Genomic DNA, 17,656 nt, shown 5'->3' with positions numbered 1-17,656 from the left:
TATGTGTCGAGGAATTTATCCATTTCTTCTAGATTTTCTAGTTTATTTGCATAGAGGTGTTTGTAGTATTCTCTGATGGTAGTTTGTATTTCTGTGGGATCGGTGGTGATATCCCCTTTATCATTTTTTATTGTGTCTATTTGATTCTTCTCTCTTTTCTTCTTTATTAGTCTTGCTAGCAGTCTATCAATTTTGTTGATCCTTTCAAAAAACCAGCTCCTGGATTCATTGATTTTTTGAAGGGTTTTTTGTGTCTCTATTTCCTTCAGTTCTGCTTGGATTTTAGTTATTTCTTGCCTTCTGCTAGCTTTTGAATGTGTTTGCTCTTGCTTTTCTAGTTCTTTTAATTGTGATGTTAGGGTGTCAATTTTGGATCTTTCCTGCTTTCTCTTGTGGGCATTTAGTGCTATAAATTTCCCTCTACACACTGCTTTGAATGTGTCCCAGAGATTCTGGTATGTTGTGTCTTTGTTCTCATTGGTTTCAAAGAACATCTTTATTTCTGCCTTCATTTCGTTATGTACCCAGTAGTCATTCAGGAGCAGGTTGTTCAGTTTCCATGTAGTTGAGTGGCTTTGAGTGAGATTCTTAATCCTGAGTTCTAGTTTGATTGCACTGTGGTCTGAGAGATAGTTTGTTATAATTTCTGTTCTTTTACATTTGCTGAGGAGAGCTTTACTTCCAAGTATGTGGTCAATTTTGGAATAGGTGTGGTGTGGTGCTGAAAAAAATGTATATTCTGTTGATTTGGGGTGGAGAGTTCTGTAGATGTCTATTAGGTCCGCTTGGTGCAGAGCTGAGTTCAATTCCTGGGTATCCTTGTTGACTTTCTGTCTCGTTGATCTGTCTAATGTTGACAGTGGGGTGTTAAAGTCTCCCATTATTAATGTGTGGGAGTCTAAGTCTCTTTGTAGGTCACTCAGGGCAAGTCAATATTTAAAATCACAGGAAGAACTATGTTTCCTTGTGCTGGAATCAGAGGAAATAATAAATAGCAAATTGTATTCTCGAATTTTAAAATTATAAAACACATTATATAAAATAAGTTTAAAATGTTTACAGAATAACACTTTTAAAATAATGAAACATATATGCCATGTTTTAAGATTCATTCACCAATAGCTTTATCAGGAACAAGTTTTTTGTTCTTATTTTTACTTAAATAAAAATGCTTACTAATCTGCATCAAACTTTAATTACTAAATGTAATCGTTTTACCATGGTCCTTTAACAAATACGGAGTCTCTATTTCAGGCCCCATGTAAGGAGCTGGCAAAATAACGAAGGCCAGAAAGTTTTAGTTCTGGTTCTCACAGAGTTTATCATCTAGATACAGAGGTTTGTATGACAGGATAGAATTAAAGCTTCTAGTATTCTGTCTTAGTGGGATCTGAAGATTGACTATCCAAGATTACTAACAAAAATCAAAGAAAGAGTAGTATGAATAATTAAAATTGGAAATAATTCACGTAGAAATCTCATTAATCTTAAAATACCATTTTATTTTTGTGTTGTGTATTATTCTATTATAAATAATTCACATTTTCAACATCTATCTAGATTTTTCAATCAGTCAGGGTCCCTCTTTTGTATCTGCTAGTGACTTTATCACCGAAATGATTCTAAGAGTGATCTATACAAAACAATAGGGCAAAATTAGCAAACTTATGGTTCATTAGAAGAAGGATAAACCTTCTTTAATTCATGGAAAAACATTTAGAAATAATAACAATTTTTGCTTATGAAGTGTAATACAGGATTTTTAAAGAATACAGTTAAAAAGCAATAATTATATTTCACAGTAGTTAAGTTATAACAAAATGATACTGGTGCTAGTATGTATTTACAAATTTGGGATTGATTAAAAGAAAAATTTTAAACTCCACAAGAGGGCCGTGCTCAATAGCTCATGCCTGTAATCTCAGCACTTTGGGAGGCTGACACAGGCGGATCACTTGAGGTCAGGGGTTCAAGACCAGTGGAGCCAGCATGGTGAAACCTCATCTCTACTAAAAATACAAAAATTAGCCGGGTGTGGTGGTGCATGCCTGTAATCCCAGCAGTTTGGGAGGCTGAGGCCAGTGGATCACTTGAGGCCAGGAGTTCGAGAACAGCCCAAAAAACATGGCAAGACCCCGTCTCTACTAAAAATACAAAAATTAGCTGTGCTTGGCGGTAGATGCCTGTAATTCCAGCTACTGGGGAGGCTGAGGCACAAGAATTGCTTGAAATCGGGAGGTGGAGGTTGCAGTGAGCCGAGAGAGCACCACTGCTCTCCAGCCTGCTTGACGAAGTGGTGAGACTGTATCTCAAAACAAATTAGTTAATTAAAATTTAAAAATAAAGAATACAATTCTACACGAAGGAAATGTTGAGAATATTTTCTTACCTTGGTGTTAAACATTTTTTCCTATTAAAAAAAGATTGGAGTTCTTACTTGAAATATAGTCTTTCTCTTGAAATATATTGTTAAAGAAAAATGTGAGAAGAAAGAACATCTGAATACACACTTTGACACATAGCCGTTTTTCCATTTTCCCAGGTAACATTATTTATTACATAAATAAAAATGAGTAAGGAATGCTATGGCCCTGCAGTCAAATAAGGTGATTATCTTATGTTGATTTCTGTGCATAACATGGACAACAGTCAATCATTCTAATGTAATTTATTGATATAAGTAAATAATAAACTAAGTCATGGTTCTGCAGTTGGACAATTTTTGGTAGGATATTTTTCTAACTTGGACTATCAGCTATACTTTATATTTTGAAGGAGATGTAAAATATTTACAATTCCAGAACAGCATGGCCAATAAAATTCATCTTGGGTGCCAGTTTGGGTTATTAAGTAGTTGCTGCCTAAAGTCCAGCATCAAGGGATATTATGCGGCTGCTTCAGGAAAAATGTCATGATAATTTCATGTCTCAGGCGAAGGAGTACAGAGTGTTATCACACATGTGGTTTATCTGATGAAGCTATAGGAAGATGGTATAAAATAGCAAAAATTCAATTTGTTATATACCCAGTTATATATTTTGCTACCAATATGAAATTTTTTTGTTTGTTTGTTTGAGGTGGAGTCTCACTCTGTTGCCCAGACTAGAGTGCAATGGCTCAATCTCGGCTCACTGCAACCTCCGCCTCCCGGGTTCAAGCCATTCTTGTGCCTCAGCCTCCCTAGTAGCTGAGATTACAGGCGCCCCCACATCATGCCCAGCTAATTTTTGTATTTTTGGTAGAGACAAGGTTTCACCATGTTGGCCAGGCTGGTCTGGAACTCTTGACAGCAGGTGATCCACGCACCTCAGCCCCCGAAAGTGCTGGGATTACAGGCGTGAGTCGCCGCACCTGGCCCTACATGCAATTTTATGTACATATATGTTTCCGTAGCAATTCAATACTTACAAGGCTTGTTCCATAAATGAGTAAATAGCTACAGGATAGAGAGGATTCAAGAGTTATTCCTACTTTAAGTCTTTGCAAACTGCTTATGAACAATTGCAAAGATTAAGATAATATGTGAGTAATTTTATATATTTTTTCTTTTTGAAAATTGTATTTTACAAAGTGCTTCCCAAGAAAGCAGAGTCATCTGAGATTCTTTCTGCTTCTACTGACCAGCAAGATACTCATAGCAAGGGAAGTCCCCTAGGAACAGGAGAGAAAATGGCATATTTTTAATGTGAAGCATTATTTGTTTTTAGGTTTTTGTTTTGTTTTGTTTTGTTTTTTGCTGGGGAAGGAGATGTTAAGATGGTCATAAGGATGGGTCCAATGGCAACAATCAATAAATGCTATTGATGTTAAAAGAATTAAGTGTCCACAAGCATACTGGTTACTAAAAAGAATATTTCAGGGTTACATTACCTTGATGAATTTGGTGAGGTCCAGAGTCTGGCCCTTAGTCTGGCAAGTCCAGAAATTTAGTGTTTTAAATTTCCGTGAGTGGTTGCTAAACTAATAATAAGGAGGATAAAGTTAATAATGTCATTCACCTGCCTAAATTCCTTCCATGGTGCCCATTATTGCCTTTTACCAAAGACCAAAATAACTAACATAGCTTACCCTCCATTCCATCCAAACTGAACTACTGTTATTTAAACAGCTTTATTGCAACAACACATACCATTTTATTCAGCCATTAAAAATGCAATTCATTGGCATTTAGTATATTCGCAAAATTGTGCATCCTCATCACAATTAATTTTGGAATATTTTTGTTACCCCAGAAGGAAATCCAGAGCTCCTTAGCTCTCACCTCCTCCAATCGCTCCAACTCCCCTAGCCCTAGGTAACCACTAATTCATTTTCTGTTTCTGTATATTTGCCTATTCTGGACATTTAATATTAAGAGGATCATACAACAATATAGTCCTTTGTGACTGGCTTCTTTAACTTAGCATATTTTTCAAGGAGCATCCATATTATAGCATGTATACTACATTTCTTTTTATTGTTGAATAATATTTCCTTGTGTGTATTTGTTTAAAAAAACTCTTCATATAATTAATGTATACAATTTTGTGAGTTTCGACATATGTATACACTCATGTTACAATCACCACAATGGAATTCAGGTAATAAACATGTTCATCACCTCAAAAATTTCCTTATGTCACCTAGTACCTGTTAGAATGGCTATTTTCAAAAATGAAAAGCAAAAGAAAACAAATGCTGGCAAGGTTGTGGAGAAATTGAAACCCATATTCACTGTTGGTGGAAACGTAATAGGGTACAGCCACTATGGAAAATAGTATGGAGGTTTCACAAAAAAAATTAAAAATAAGATGAGCATATGATCCAGCAATCCCACTTCTGGGTATATAACCAAAGATATTAAAATCAGAATCTTGAAGAAACATCTGCACCCCTAGGTCCTTTGTAACATTTTTCAGAATAACCAAGAAATTAAAACAACCTAAATGTCCATCAATAGATGAATGGATAAAGAAAGTGTGATATATTCAAACAATAGAAAATTATTCACCCTTAAAAAAAAAAAAAAAGGAAACCCAAGCCAGGCACTGTGGCTCATGCCTGAAATCTCAGCACTTTGGGAGGCTGAGGCGGCAGGATCCCTTAAGCCCAGGAGTTCGAGACCAGCCTGGGAAATATATGGAGATCTCTTTTTTACCAAAATAAATAAATAAATAAATAAAAATAAAACTACCTTTGAGTAGTGGAGTGTATCTATGGTCCCAGCCACCTTGGAGGCTGAAGTGGAAGGATCCCTTGAGCTCAGGAGGTAGAGGATGCAGTAAGTTGTGAGTTGTGATCATACCACTGCATTCCAGCCTGGAAGACAGAGCATGACTCTGTCTCAGATAAATAAATAAATAAATAAATAAATAAATAAATAAATAAATAAAGGAAAGACAAAAAAATGAAGAATGAAATCCTACCATTTGTGACAACATGAAAGGACCTGGAAGACATTGTGCTGAGGGAAATAAGTCAGTTACAGAAGGACAACTACTGCATGATTCCTCACATATGTGGCATCTAAAATAGTTACAGAAATAGAAGTAGACAACAGAACATTGGTTACCAGCAGATGGGGGAAGGGGTATGTGGGTAGCTGTTGTTCAATGGGTATAAAATTACAATTGTGCAAGATGAGTTTTTTCCAGACGTGTACTGATCAACATAGTGCCTTTGGTTTACAATTCAGGTATTGTGTACTTAGAAATCTGTTAAGAGGTCAGATATCATGTTAAATGTTCTTATCACAGAAAATAAAACGATATGAAATAAAACAACAAAAAAGTATATGCATTTTAAAAATTCATTCCTCCACTGTTGAACATTTGGATTGTTTCCACCTTTTAGATATAATGAATAACGCTGCTATGAACATTCATGTACAAGATTCTGTGTGGACATATGTTTTCAATTTTCTTGGGTATATACCTAGTAGAGAAATTGCTAGACCATATGATAACTCTATGTTTTACTGCTTGAGAAACTGACAAACTGTTTTGCAAAGTGGCTGCACCATATTACACTCCCACCAGCAGTGTATGAGGCTCCTCTGCATCTTTGCCAATGCTTATTTGTGTTTTTGATTATAGCCATTCTAGGTTATGTGAAATTGTATTTCACTGTGCTTTTGACTTTCATTTCTCTGACAATTAATGATGTGGAACAGCTTTCCATGTGCTTTTTGGCTATTTATCTTTAGAGAGCTGTGTATTCAGAATATCTGTTCATGTATAAATTTGGTTATTTGTCTTCTTATTATAGAATTGTAATAGTTATTTATATATTTTGACAACCAGTCCTTTATCAGATATATAGTTTGCTCATATTTTGTCTCATTCTGTGGATTGTCTTTCACTTTCTTAATGATACTACTCGAAGTGTAAACATCTTAACTTTATGGTATATTAATTAGCTCTGGCTTCCATAACAAAATACCATAGACTGGATGGCTTAATCAACAAAGATATATTTCCTTGCAGTTCTGGAGGCTGAAAACCTGAGATCAGAGTTTCAGCATGGATGGGTTCTGCTGAGACCTCGTTCTGGCTTGCAGATGGCTGCCTTCTCGCTGTGCCCTCACATAGCAGAGAGAGAGCTCTGGTGTCCCTTCCTCTTCTAAAATGGGAAATAATCCCAGATGGAGAGCCGTACACTCATGACTTCATCTAAACCTAATGATTTCCCAACGTTCCCATCTCCACATACCACCATGTTGGGGATTAGGGCTTCAACATATGCATTTGGTGACACAATTCAGTCATAGCATATGGAGTCTGGTCTATTTTAACTTGTGTTGTATGAGCTTTTGGCGTCACATTTAAGAAACCATTACCTAATCCAAGATTGCAAAGATTTACCTCTATGTATTTCTGTAAGAATTTTATAGGTTTAGTATGCTTAGGCTCTTTTGGATCTTAGAAAGTTGCTCATGATGCTCCCTTTATCTGGAAGAATTTTCATTCACCATACATTTTGCCTGGCTCTTACTCATTTTTCACATTTCATCTTAGATGCCCCCTTCACGCACATACCCTCCTACAGGGGTGCATGCGGGGCACCCTGGATATAACCCCATCACAGCGTTTATCACATTTTATTGTAATTATTGTTCACTTACTTCTATTTACGATGTCTTTTTCACCATTGTACACATTGTATTGTCTGAAAAATTTCACAGGCACTCCTACATATTAGGCATCCAATAATATTTTGTGGAGTAAATAGAGAAATAATCAAAGTGTCAGTTTTTAAAATTTGCAGAGAGAAATGCATTGTCAAGTGAGCCAGTATCCAAACTAGGCTGACAAGGGCAAGCTCCTTCTCTACAGTAAATGACATAAAAAAATTGAGTAATTAAAAAATATCCCTCAGTATCTATGGAATTAGAGCATGTTACATTATTTGAACATTTGATGACACCGTGTCATGTTAGTGTGTCCTAACAATTCCAGAACTCTCATACGCCTCTATTGCCAGACAACTACAATCCTTAGGCTGGGATGTACTTTCACAGAGAGAGTGGTTAGAAGAGTCTTTCCAGATTTCTCTCTCATGGTTTGCTTCTTTTACTCTGTTATTTAATGCTTTCACCCCCCAACCCCCCAGTGATAAACTTCTTAGCTGTATATTGATATAACATATTATAACACAAAGTGCTATTTTCTGAGCTACAGTGTGCAATTTTAAATGTTGTACACAGTTAAATTCTTCAAGGCAGGAAAATATGTTTCAATAGATTTTACAACTTTTATAGCACCCACTACAGCATTTCAGCTCAGTGAACAGCAAACAATGTTGTAGCCCAAATATTTTTGGTTATATAATTATAACTGATTGCTAGAGATGTGATTTTGTTTTGTTTTGTTTTGTTTAGAGTTAGAGCTTTGTTGAGCTATGTTGGGAGATTTAAATATTCAGCTCGAATGCTATTTTGTGTGTCTGGGAGTGTTTGCCACAGCAGGTGTTACCTAACCAGATGCTAAAGCCTTTTAAATTAATATGCAGCATCTTGTCAAACATGCCTCCTGCTTTACACTGTCAGAGCTGTTGAAAATTGGCTTTTCCTGCCAAAAGAGTTTTTGGTTGGCAATGACTCAGCCCTGACATGCTTTAACTACAATGCTTACTGGGCCAGGTGATTGTACTAATGTACTTAGAATGTTGAGTTTTAATAAATGTACAAATGCATGAAGCATCAAATAAGCAAATATATCTTTTGGGCATTTATAGAGATTGAAGATTCTTTCCCTCTCCTCCATAAAGATGAGTCAGAATTAAGGACAAGAGCATTAATTGGCTGAAGAAGTTGGTTGGTTCCTCTGTTAGAATTGCTTCCTGATGACCTCCCTCTCTCTTCTTTCATACAATAAGACCAGAACAAGGTTTTGTTTTATTTTTTTCTATTTGGAGAAAAATGAAGGGGAGATGGAGCAAGTCAAAGGAAAAGGAAACTTGGAGTGAGTAACTTCAGTCTTGGTTCTAAGCCATTGGGTTTGTCTCCTTCTCATTCTAGTAATATTATGCAGAGGGACAGGATATGGGAGCAAGGCAGCTACTCAAACTTAGAGCAGGAGCCCAAAGGGTGAGGTGGGAGCTTCATTCAATAGGGAGCATCCTTTTCACCTGGGTCAGGGAATCTGTGAAAGACTTCAGGCTTTAACCCTGGATTCTGGTCAGACTTGTTGGCAGCTGGGCTCCTCTCAAACAGCATCTCAGAACAAGCAATGCAAGGGTTCATTAAAAAGTTCTCAAATATGTTTTATACTATCATTGCATTTCAGACACCAGAAAACATCTTGAGAGGTGTGTGAGCCCTGGGTTGGTGATAATAGATGCAATCAGAGAGAGGAGGAGAGGATAATAGAAGATAAAGGACACACTGACATGACATGGTGTCATCAAATGTTCAAATAATGTAACATGTTCTAATTCCATAGATACTGAGGGATATTTTTAATTTTTTTGTATTTTATTGGAGACAGGGTTTCACTGTGTTGCCCAGGCTGTTCTCGAACTCCTGAGCTCAGGTAATCCACTCGCCTTGGCCTCCCAAAATGCTGGGATTACAAGCGTGAGCCACCACGCCTGGCCAGAGACATGTTTAAGAAAGCTTTTAAGAACTGTTTTATGATATCTAGAGAATTTCCTCATAGGCTCTACCCTTATATACATTAACATTATAGAATGTCACTTGATGTGTCTTAGGTAGTAGTAATGTAAATTTTTGATCAGCAAGAATTACTGCAGGAACACAGGAACAGAGGGGTACAATAAGATATATTCTCTCCAAAAATGTGCTGAGTATTTTTACTGTATCACACTAATGTCAATCACTTCTGCCATGCTAGTTTGCTAATGATATAGTAGAACTCTCTCTTTTTTATTATTATGCTTGAAGATAATCCTTTTGTCCCTGATATAAAATTAGTTTCAGTATTAGTGCCTTCCAAAGAAAAAGGGCAATGAGTAAAATGAGCCTTAGGTAGGTGAATCTCGAGTTACGTTTCAGTTACCATTAAAGAAAAAAACTGCATGGTTTTTAATATATATATATATTTATGTATATTATTTATTATATTTATTATATTTAATATTATTTATTATATATTATATTTAATATAATATATTATATATATTAAAAATTATATATATATTTAATAGATGAATGGGCTCAAGAAGACAAATGTGACTAGGGCCCACAGAAGCAATGCAGTGCAGCAGAACAGCCATTGTGGGGATACTGAGAAAACCCTACCTTGCCTCCAAATACGTTCCCAACCAATCTGTAGTGACCTCTCCAGGATTTAAAAACAATCTGTAGTACTGGCTCTCCAGGGTTTAAAAACAAGCTGACTCATCTCTAGCAAGCTGTTGTCAAAGAAAGCCTAATACCTGGGGCAGTTCTCTATATACATTGAGAAATTGGTGTCCACAAAGCAAAGCAGAGTGGGAATAAGATATAAGATGGGTACATTTCAGTAGGAGCATAGTGAATGATTCATGGCTTGATGGACAGACAGCCTGAGACTGCTTGACAATTTTGATTTCCACAAACATCCACTTTTTGAAAGATTCTAAGTACCTTGATTAGAAGATTTTGAAAACAAAAGTTACTAAGTATCCAAGTACACATCTACCAAGAGAATGACTTTTGTAGCATGTTGGATTTTAAATAGGCTTGCATCCCCCAAGTCACCATGATACATTAACATAGTCTTCTATTATGCAGTTTTAGGAAAAAGACCAAAAAGCTCTCTAATTAGAATATAGATACATAAAAATTCAAGGGGGCACAAAATATAATGCACATGGAATTTAAACCCAGTTTTCTTTTAACTTGAGCCATCTTACCCAATGATTTTTGTGAAAATTCTGAGTCCAGTTGTGCCTGTCACATTGCATTAGTTATGCAGGCGATTCTACCTTCAAGCTATCTAGCCCAGGGCTGACCGTGAGACATGGGCTGTTTTGCACAGTAATTTTGGATGACAGCATTCCCTGGGCTCATGTGAGACCAGAAGGCAATTATAAAAACAGAGGTCATTAACACTGCATTTGATTACATAATAAAATAAAAATATTGCATATACATAGTGATATAATGATTACGTATTAATTTCTATATGCCTTTCTTCCCAAACTAAATGATTTCCAAACTGAATTTCTAAAGACTCCTCTGAATTTTTACCAGCAAATATACTAAGTGTAGATATAAAATTTGAGAAATATATTGTCTTTTTGTTGCTTTGTTTATATCTCTCAAATGTAATACTTCTGTTATTAATCAGTTCTAGAAAGTATGTCCTGTGGTTTGGGGAAAAAATACATATTTTTTTACATGTAAATTTATGTGAAATTATATGCAAATAAAAATAGATTTAAAATCCAAAGCTTTCCACTGAGTATTACAAATAGAATTGCTAGAAGAATTATTAAAGTTCAAAGGAGGAAACACCAAACTACAGTAAATGAGGGGCCTAGCCTAAGGAAGTCATTATAAAAAAAGCATTTTGAAGCAGTTAATTTTGTCTAATTGAAATGCTAGATGGTCAAATCAGCATGCTTCCATGCCATATGCTTTCCTGAGAGCTATTTTTGATTTGCACAAATGGTTGAAGAATAAACTTAAAAGATGCTTTTTTGTGGTTGGTGAGGGTGTTGGCAGTGTTTAGTGAAGCTGAATTCCAACTCACCATTTATTTTTCCTCTTCTCTCTCAAACTGGTTTGCACTCACGATTCTTCAAGGCAGGACTTACTCAGATAGATGGCTGCAGAAATAAGGCCATTGTCAGTTCATTAATTAAGTGGCCCACAAGATTAGAAAATGCAGGTTTAATTGAAAGGTAAAGAGTATTAAAATTGTAATCAAGATGAATGCATTGTCAGAGATTTCTCTGGAGACTGTCTGGTGTCATTGACTTGAAATTGAAAGGCTGAATTTTCCTCTTATCATGCAGCTTCTCCTAACCAGCTTTCCTGAGGTGGGGACTTACCTATTAAATCAAAGCCTTTCAAGCATTTAGTAAATGAGAAAATATGTCATTTTTTTTCTCAATTAAACCTCCTCAAGTAAGCATACCATCTGAAATGAGTCAGGGAAGTTAGAAGTTTTTTTTTTTTTTCAAGCTCTATGATGTTTATTATTAAATATCAGAAAATGAGTTTAAAGATGAACCTGTGTAAAAATAGAATGCTCTGTGTCTGTCTGAGAATGGGTAGCCCGATAGGCTATGGTGATATACCAGGTGGAAAAGGCATACTTTAAAAACAAGAGGAAAGTTAGCCAGAAGAGGTTATACACTCTTTAATTTCCTGTCTAGGAATGTAAATAGGCACAAGAACTGAGTGAATCTATGCTTTGCCCCTGTATTTTTCACTTTGGAAATAACATATGCAGAGATCAAAACAAGAGAAGCCTCTTTTCATTAAACTCACTAAGAACAACATATTGACCTAAGGCCTGTCATTTGAGATATTTGCAGCACAGACACTTGAATTACTCAAGCTCATCCTTAGCTTAGAAGTCAGCACAAAAGAGTGAAACCACTGATAAGATACAAGACAGCTTATCTTTGCTCTGGGATATGACAGGTTTCAGGGATGTTGGCACCAGCATTGCCATATAATAGAATGGGTTTTGATGGAAACAATCTCTTCTACTTTTCTCATCTGTGTTCTGTGAATAATAACACTGCTATAATGATTAAACGACATAATAGAGGTAAAGTTCATAACAATATACCCAGCATATACTTAGTACTTAAGAAATGATAGTTAAGTAAACAGCAAGGCTCAGTGGCTTACACCTGTAATCCCAGTGTTTTGGAAAGCTGATGTGGAGGTGGGAGAATTGCTTGAGGCCAGGAGTTTGAGATAAGCTGGACAACATAGCAAGACCCCTGTCCTTTTTTAAAGACAGGTGAGACCCTGTTTTTAAAAGAAAAAAATGATGGGAGGGGGGAAGAAAATAAGTAAAAAGGTAACAACTGGGAATATTAGCTGAAATAGAAGAGCTTTAGATTTTATGTAATTTAAGAGACTTGTAACAAATTCAGGAGTGCACAGAAGTTAGATGTCCTATGTTGGTGTATAAGAGATGATACTTTCAAAATTTTAAGATATTAACAGAAAAAAATTTTATTTTATTTTCCTCTTTTTTTAAATAAAGAAACTATTGCTTTACACCATGAGCTGAATTACTATTGAGAGGGATAGAAATGGCTAGAAAAGATTAATTTCAGAGAAAAGTAGTTTGAATTATTAATTCCCTGAATGCATATAAACATATCAAGAGCAGGGACTTTAACTTGCTTCTTTGCTTGTCATCTTCCCAGCACTAAAAACAGGGTCCACTACATAGTGAGTGCTCATATAAATGTGTTTGTGATGTGCCTGAGGACACACTAAGAAAGAGAAGGGCACCCCTCCCTTTGCGCTGAGGGTACTGTTGTGGCACTGTGTGGTCTAGATCTTGACTGTTCTTTAAAATTCCAAAGGACAAAATATAGAGTGGGGAACGTCACTTTGCTCTTTGGAAAAAGAAAGTATTTGCCATGCATAGGTTGGTGAACAAAATAGTCTGAAAATTTGTTGAGTATGCTTAGTAGTTGGCGACTGATCTAATTCTCTTATCTCACTGATTTTAACACACTTAGCTCTTTCTACAGATTCCTTTTAATTCAGACTTGATGAAGTATGAATAAAGTTTCCTTCTAACATTGGTTTCTCACTACTTTAAGCTTCTGATAATACTCTGTGTTATACATTGTATTCTGTTTCTTACCTTTTTCACTCAAAATTATATTTTTGAAATCTTTCCATGTTGCTGTACAAAGATCTAACCTGTTTATTCTTCCCTTTGCATAATATTCCATCATGCACATTTACTATATTTAATTCATACACTTTTCTATATGGAAATCTAGGTTGTTCCCAGTGAATTCCTTTCTGGGAATCTTGTGGAAATACTGTTCTAAAATGATAATTTGAGAAATGCTAGACTAGAGAAATACCATATTAGTTAAATACATACTTTCACTTTAAGAATGAATAAGACCAATGTGATAGATCCAATGAACAAATGATAAATTTAAATGCATGAATTATTCAGAGCAATAGGCCCAAAGCACTACGGAATAGAAAATATTTTCATTATTTCTCCTGCCACATTCATTTTCTCTCAGGTGCATATGCTGTCATTCATTCTAGTATCTTTGCATTCAACACAAATATTTATATCACAAAATTATGCTTTCATAATAGTGAGCTTCAGCACTAGAGCTAGCCTATTCCTAGGTGGGAGGTATACTGCAGATCTCTTTGAAGAAACTACCAGGATCAGAGAAGATTTTCTGAATAATTTGTTGAATTTGGCAGTTTCCAGGTAATCACTATATTATATATATATATGTGTATATATATATATATATACACACACACATATATATACACACACATATACATACATACATACATATATATGAGTGAAAAAGGTAAGAAACAGAATACAATATATAATACAGAGTATTATCAGAGGGTTAAAGCAGTGAGAAATCTTAGAAGGAAACTTTATTCATACTTCACCATGTCTGAATTAAAAGGAATCTGTAGAAAGATCTAAGTGTGTTTGAATCAGTGAGATAAGAGAATTAGATCAGTCACAACTACAAAGAGCAAAATGACATATATATGTATGGGTGTGTGCATATATATATATATATGTTAGAAAAGCATGGCAGACAATAATGTCATTGCCATGTAGAATATAGCATATTTCAATATAGACAAAACAACAGCTACAAAGTAAAAAAGAATATTATATCTGTTATATGTTAAGCAAATTATAGTGATCTCACTTAGAAAAATTTTAAAAAAACCTCCAATAATATCTTATAAATTTATTTTGGTATCAAAGTCCAAAGTTTGAGGAAAGTAAGCCATTTATTTATTATCACAACAAGGATTTACTGTTTACTTAATTTTCCAGGAACTATGCTAAGACCTAAGGATATAAAAATACGCTAACAACCTTGCCTTAAAGGATTGTACTGTTTAGGTGGAGGAGACGAACACATAATTCAGTTATTATAAAAACAATACAACTAGGTATTTTAAAGCATTAAGAAGGCTAACTCGTGCTTTTAAAAATGAATTAGTTAGGCAGAGGGATGATGAAGAGTATTTGAGGCACAGTAGGTAGTTTGTAAAAGAAACAAGAAAAAAAGTTGAAAAAAAATGAAAAGGTAGAAATGGAAACAGGAAAGAGAAATGTTTCACAGTAGTTGCAGAAGATAGACCGTCTAAGAAGGAGGCTTTTGAGGGACATATGACTTCTAAAGGGCATACACTGGTATTACTCTGTGTGTGGCACTTTGGTGATGGGTTTTGAGTGCTGGTTAATGATGGGGATCCCTGATGGGCCTCAAATGTGAATTCTGAAATTTCTATGAGGTCAACTGCAACAACTGTTCTATGTTATCTTCATATCTTCAGCATCTAGCACAGGGTCTGATATGTGGTAAGTGGTCAACAAATGTTGTATGAATGGCTGGATAGTTAGACGGATGATAATCCCGGAATGCTTGAGACATTTGATAAGAGACTTCATTTTTAGCCAGAAGGAGGCAGTGTTGCAGAAATCTAAACGTTTTAGAATCAAAGTGGGTCATATTGAGCTGTGACCTTGAACAAGTTATTCATCACTGCTAAGCTTCAGTGTCCTCATCTGAAAAATAGGGAGTCGATGGAATTATTCATGTAAAATGGTTAGCTTGGGGCATGGCAAAACAAAGTGCCAACTGCTCAAAGTGGTATTAATAGTTGCTATTGTTCTGTAATTAATAAAGCTAATTAGTTATGAAAGGGTTATGTTTTGGGTGGTTTGAATTTTGAAAGTTAAAGTTGGTTTAAATTTGATATATTTGAAGGTAAAAAGCACTGAAAGTTTGATGACCTTGGGAAATATAATTTTTCCAAAAATTGAAACACAAATCAGAAGGGAAAAGCCTGTGGTCAGGGGAAACAAACAACTTATCGTAATCACCCAGTATGAGTTAGATTGTCTGGGTTCAAAGCCCAGCTCCATCATGGACTAGGTGTGTAACTTTGCACGATGTACTTAACTTCTCTAGGCATCAGTGAGATTTTAGTAGTTTCTTATGGTGTGTTATTAGGATAGATGAGGTAATTAATATAAATTGCTTGGCAGAGGACCTGACATACTGTAAGTTTGCAATCAATGTTAACCCTATTTGCTGTTAGTGGTATCTTTGTAAGATGATGTAAGGCTCAGTTCATGTTCACGGTAAGGAGAATAGGTATAGGAAAGAGAACTGTCAGAGGAAAAGTGTTAAAATGTTTGGTGGTTAACTCCATGTGAGATATCTGCCTCTACACAGTCTCAGATACATAGAACAAACTTGTCTAACACTTGTTGCTCTGTGTGGAAGGTATACTATACTTTGGACCTTCTAGTTCCCCACACTCTTGGACTAATTAAGGGGGATCATGCAAGATAATTGTAGTTGTGTTAGTTCTTTTTCACGTTGCTGATAAAGACATACCCGAGACTGGGTAATTTATAAAGAAAAAGAGGTTTAATGGACTCACAGCTCCATGTTACTAGGGAGGCCACACAATCATGGTGGAAGGTGAAAGGCACTTCTTACATGATGGCAGCAAGAGAGAATGAGGACCAAGTGAAAGCGCTTTCCCTTTATAAAATCATCAGATCTCAAACTTACTCACAATCAGGAAAGCAGTATGAAGGGAAACTGCTCCCATGATTCGATTATCTCCACCTGTTCCTGCCCTTGACACGTGGGGATTGTTACAATTCAACGTGAGATTTGGGTGGGGACAGAGAGCCAAACCATATCAGTAGTAATATTATTTAATGTTTCAGATAAGGAAAAAGGGTACCTATAAATGTACTCCAGATCTGAATAATATAAACCCAACAAACAACTAGGTTCAAAATGAAATAGTAGAAAAGCACTAAACTTGCAGTGGAGAATGATGCTCAGAACTAACTCACTCCCTATGGCTTGTGAGTTTTGTGAACTTAGACCTACAGCTTACCATTATTCAGTATCCTGAGCCATAAGATGGGAGTGAGACCTCCTCACTAGGTATTTAGAGAGCAAGGTGGTATAATAAATGTGAAAGTAGTGCCTGAAAGTTGCTAGGAAGTTAATAAATGCAAGACTAATCTTAATACATGGAGTCACTAGCCTACTCAGAATCATTGCCATGATAATAAAAAAGGCTGAGCTCTCTGTGGCCTATAATATCTTCACTAATTTCTCCCCTCTGCTTTAAAAACTTCATTGTTTCAGTGCACTTACAGGTTTATATTTTCTCTTATTTTCAAAGCACGAAAACATATTTCTCCATTGTAAAAAGTTTGATGATAGAAATACTTCGGTGGAAGCCAAAAACCAAAATTCATTCATAATTTCACCGCCTAGAGATATCTAATGTTAAAATTCTAATAGATGCATACATTTTTTATAATTAGTATGATAAATATACAGATGTTATGTTTTATCTTAGTCAATGTTTATAATATACATAAGTGTAAGATTTTTTCTGAATGCCTACATGTTAATAATGTGCAATAAAGAATCTTCAGGTATCACTTCTTTTCTCTATCAAAACTATACCGTATATGAAGAAAATTTTATTTTCTAGAGAAAGGTTTATTGTTTTCTATTTGTTTTATTTCCATTTACCACCTAAATAATATGCTCAGAGTATTAGCAACATTTAAGCATGCGGCAATCAGGGAAGAAAACATTTATCCCTATGTCAGCCAAAAAGCAACAACAAACTCTGTCATCTAGAATCTAAGCCCTGAAGCCTACTCTGAGATCTTTGAAGTACTCACTTGGGCTGAAGCCCTTTAGAGAAACTAAGCAAAATAAGTGATTTGAAGCAAACAAAAATATAAACTCCAAACCTTCCCCAGCTTTGCATAATCATCATATTCATTTACTTTTTATTAAATTTGCCTCCCTGGAGGTTAGGTTAACCAAACCTGTCTCCTTCATTTTATGTTTTTTAATCTTCTGAGTGACTTCTCAGCATGGACCTAAGTTTTCCCAAATACTTAAATATTTGATAAGCATCAGTGTTACTACTGAAAATCACTCTAAAGGGTTTGGATAATAT

The 17,656-nt window shown here is 35.4% G+C and overlaps 1 protein-coding gene across 50 annotated transcripts in view; it reads left to right on the top strand.

The window, feature by feature from the left end:
- The window catches only part of PPFIA2 (PTPRF interacting protein alpha 2), a 505,598-nt gene that overhangs the window by 288,162 nt on the left and 199,780 nt on the right, over nt 1-17,656 (top strand). The gene's annotated exons all lie outside the window — the stretch shown is intronic.

Source organism: Pan troglodytes, chromosome 10 (genome assembly GCF_028858775.2).
Source record: "Pan troglodytes isolate AG18354 chromosome 10, NHGRI_mPanTro3-v2.0_pri, whole genome shotgun sequence".
NCBI classification, from domain to species: Eukaryota; Metazoa; Chordata; class Mammalia; order Primates; family Hominidae; genus Pan; species Pan troglodytes.
The sequence above is the reverse complement of the archived record's forward strand: the minus strand, read 5'-3'. Positions and strand labels throughout refer to the sequence as shown.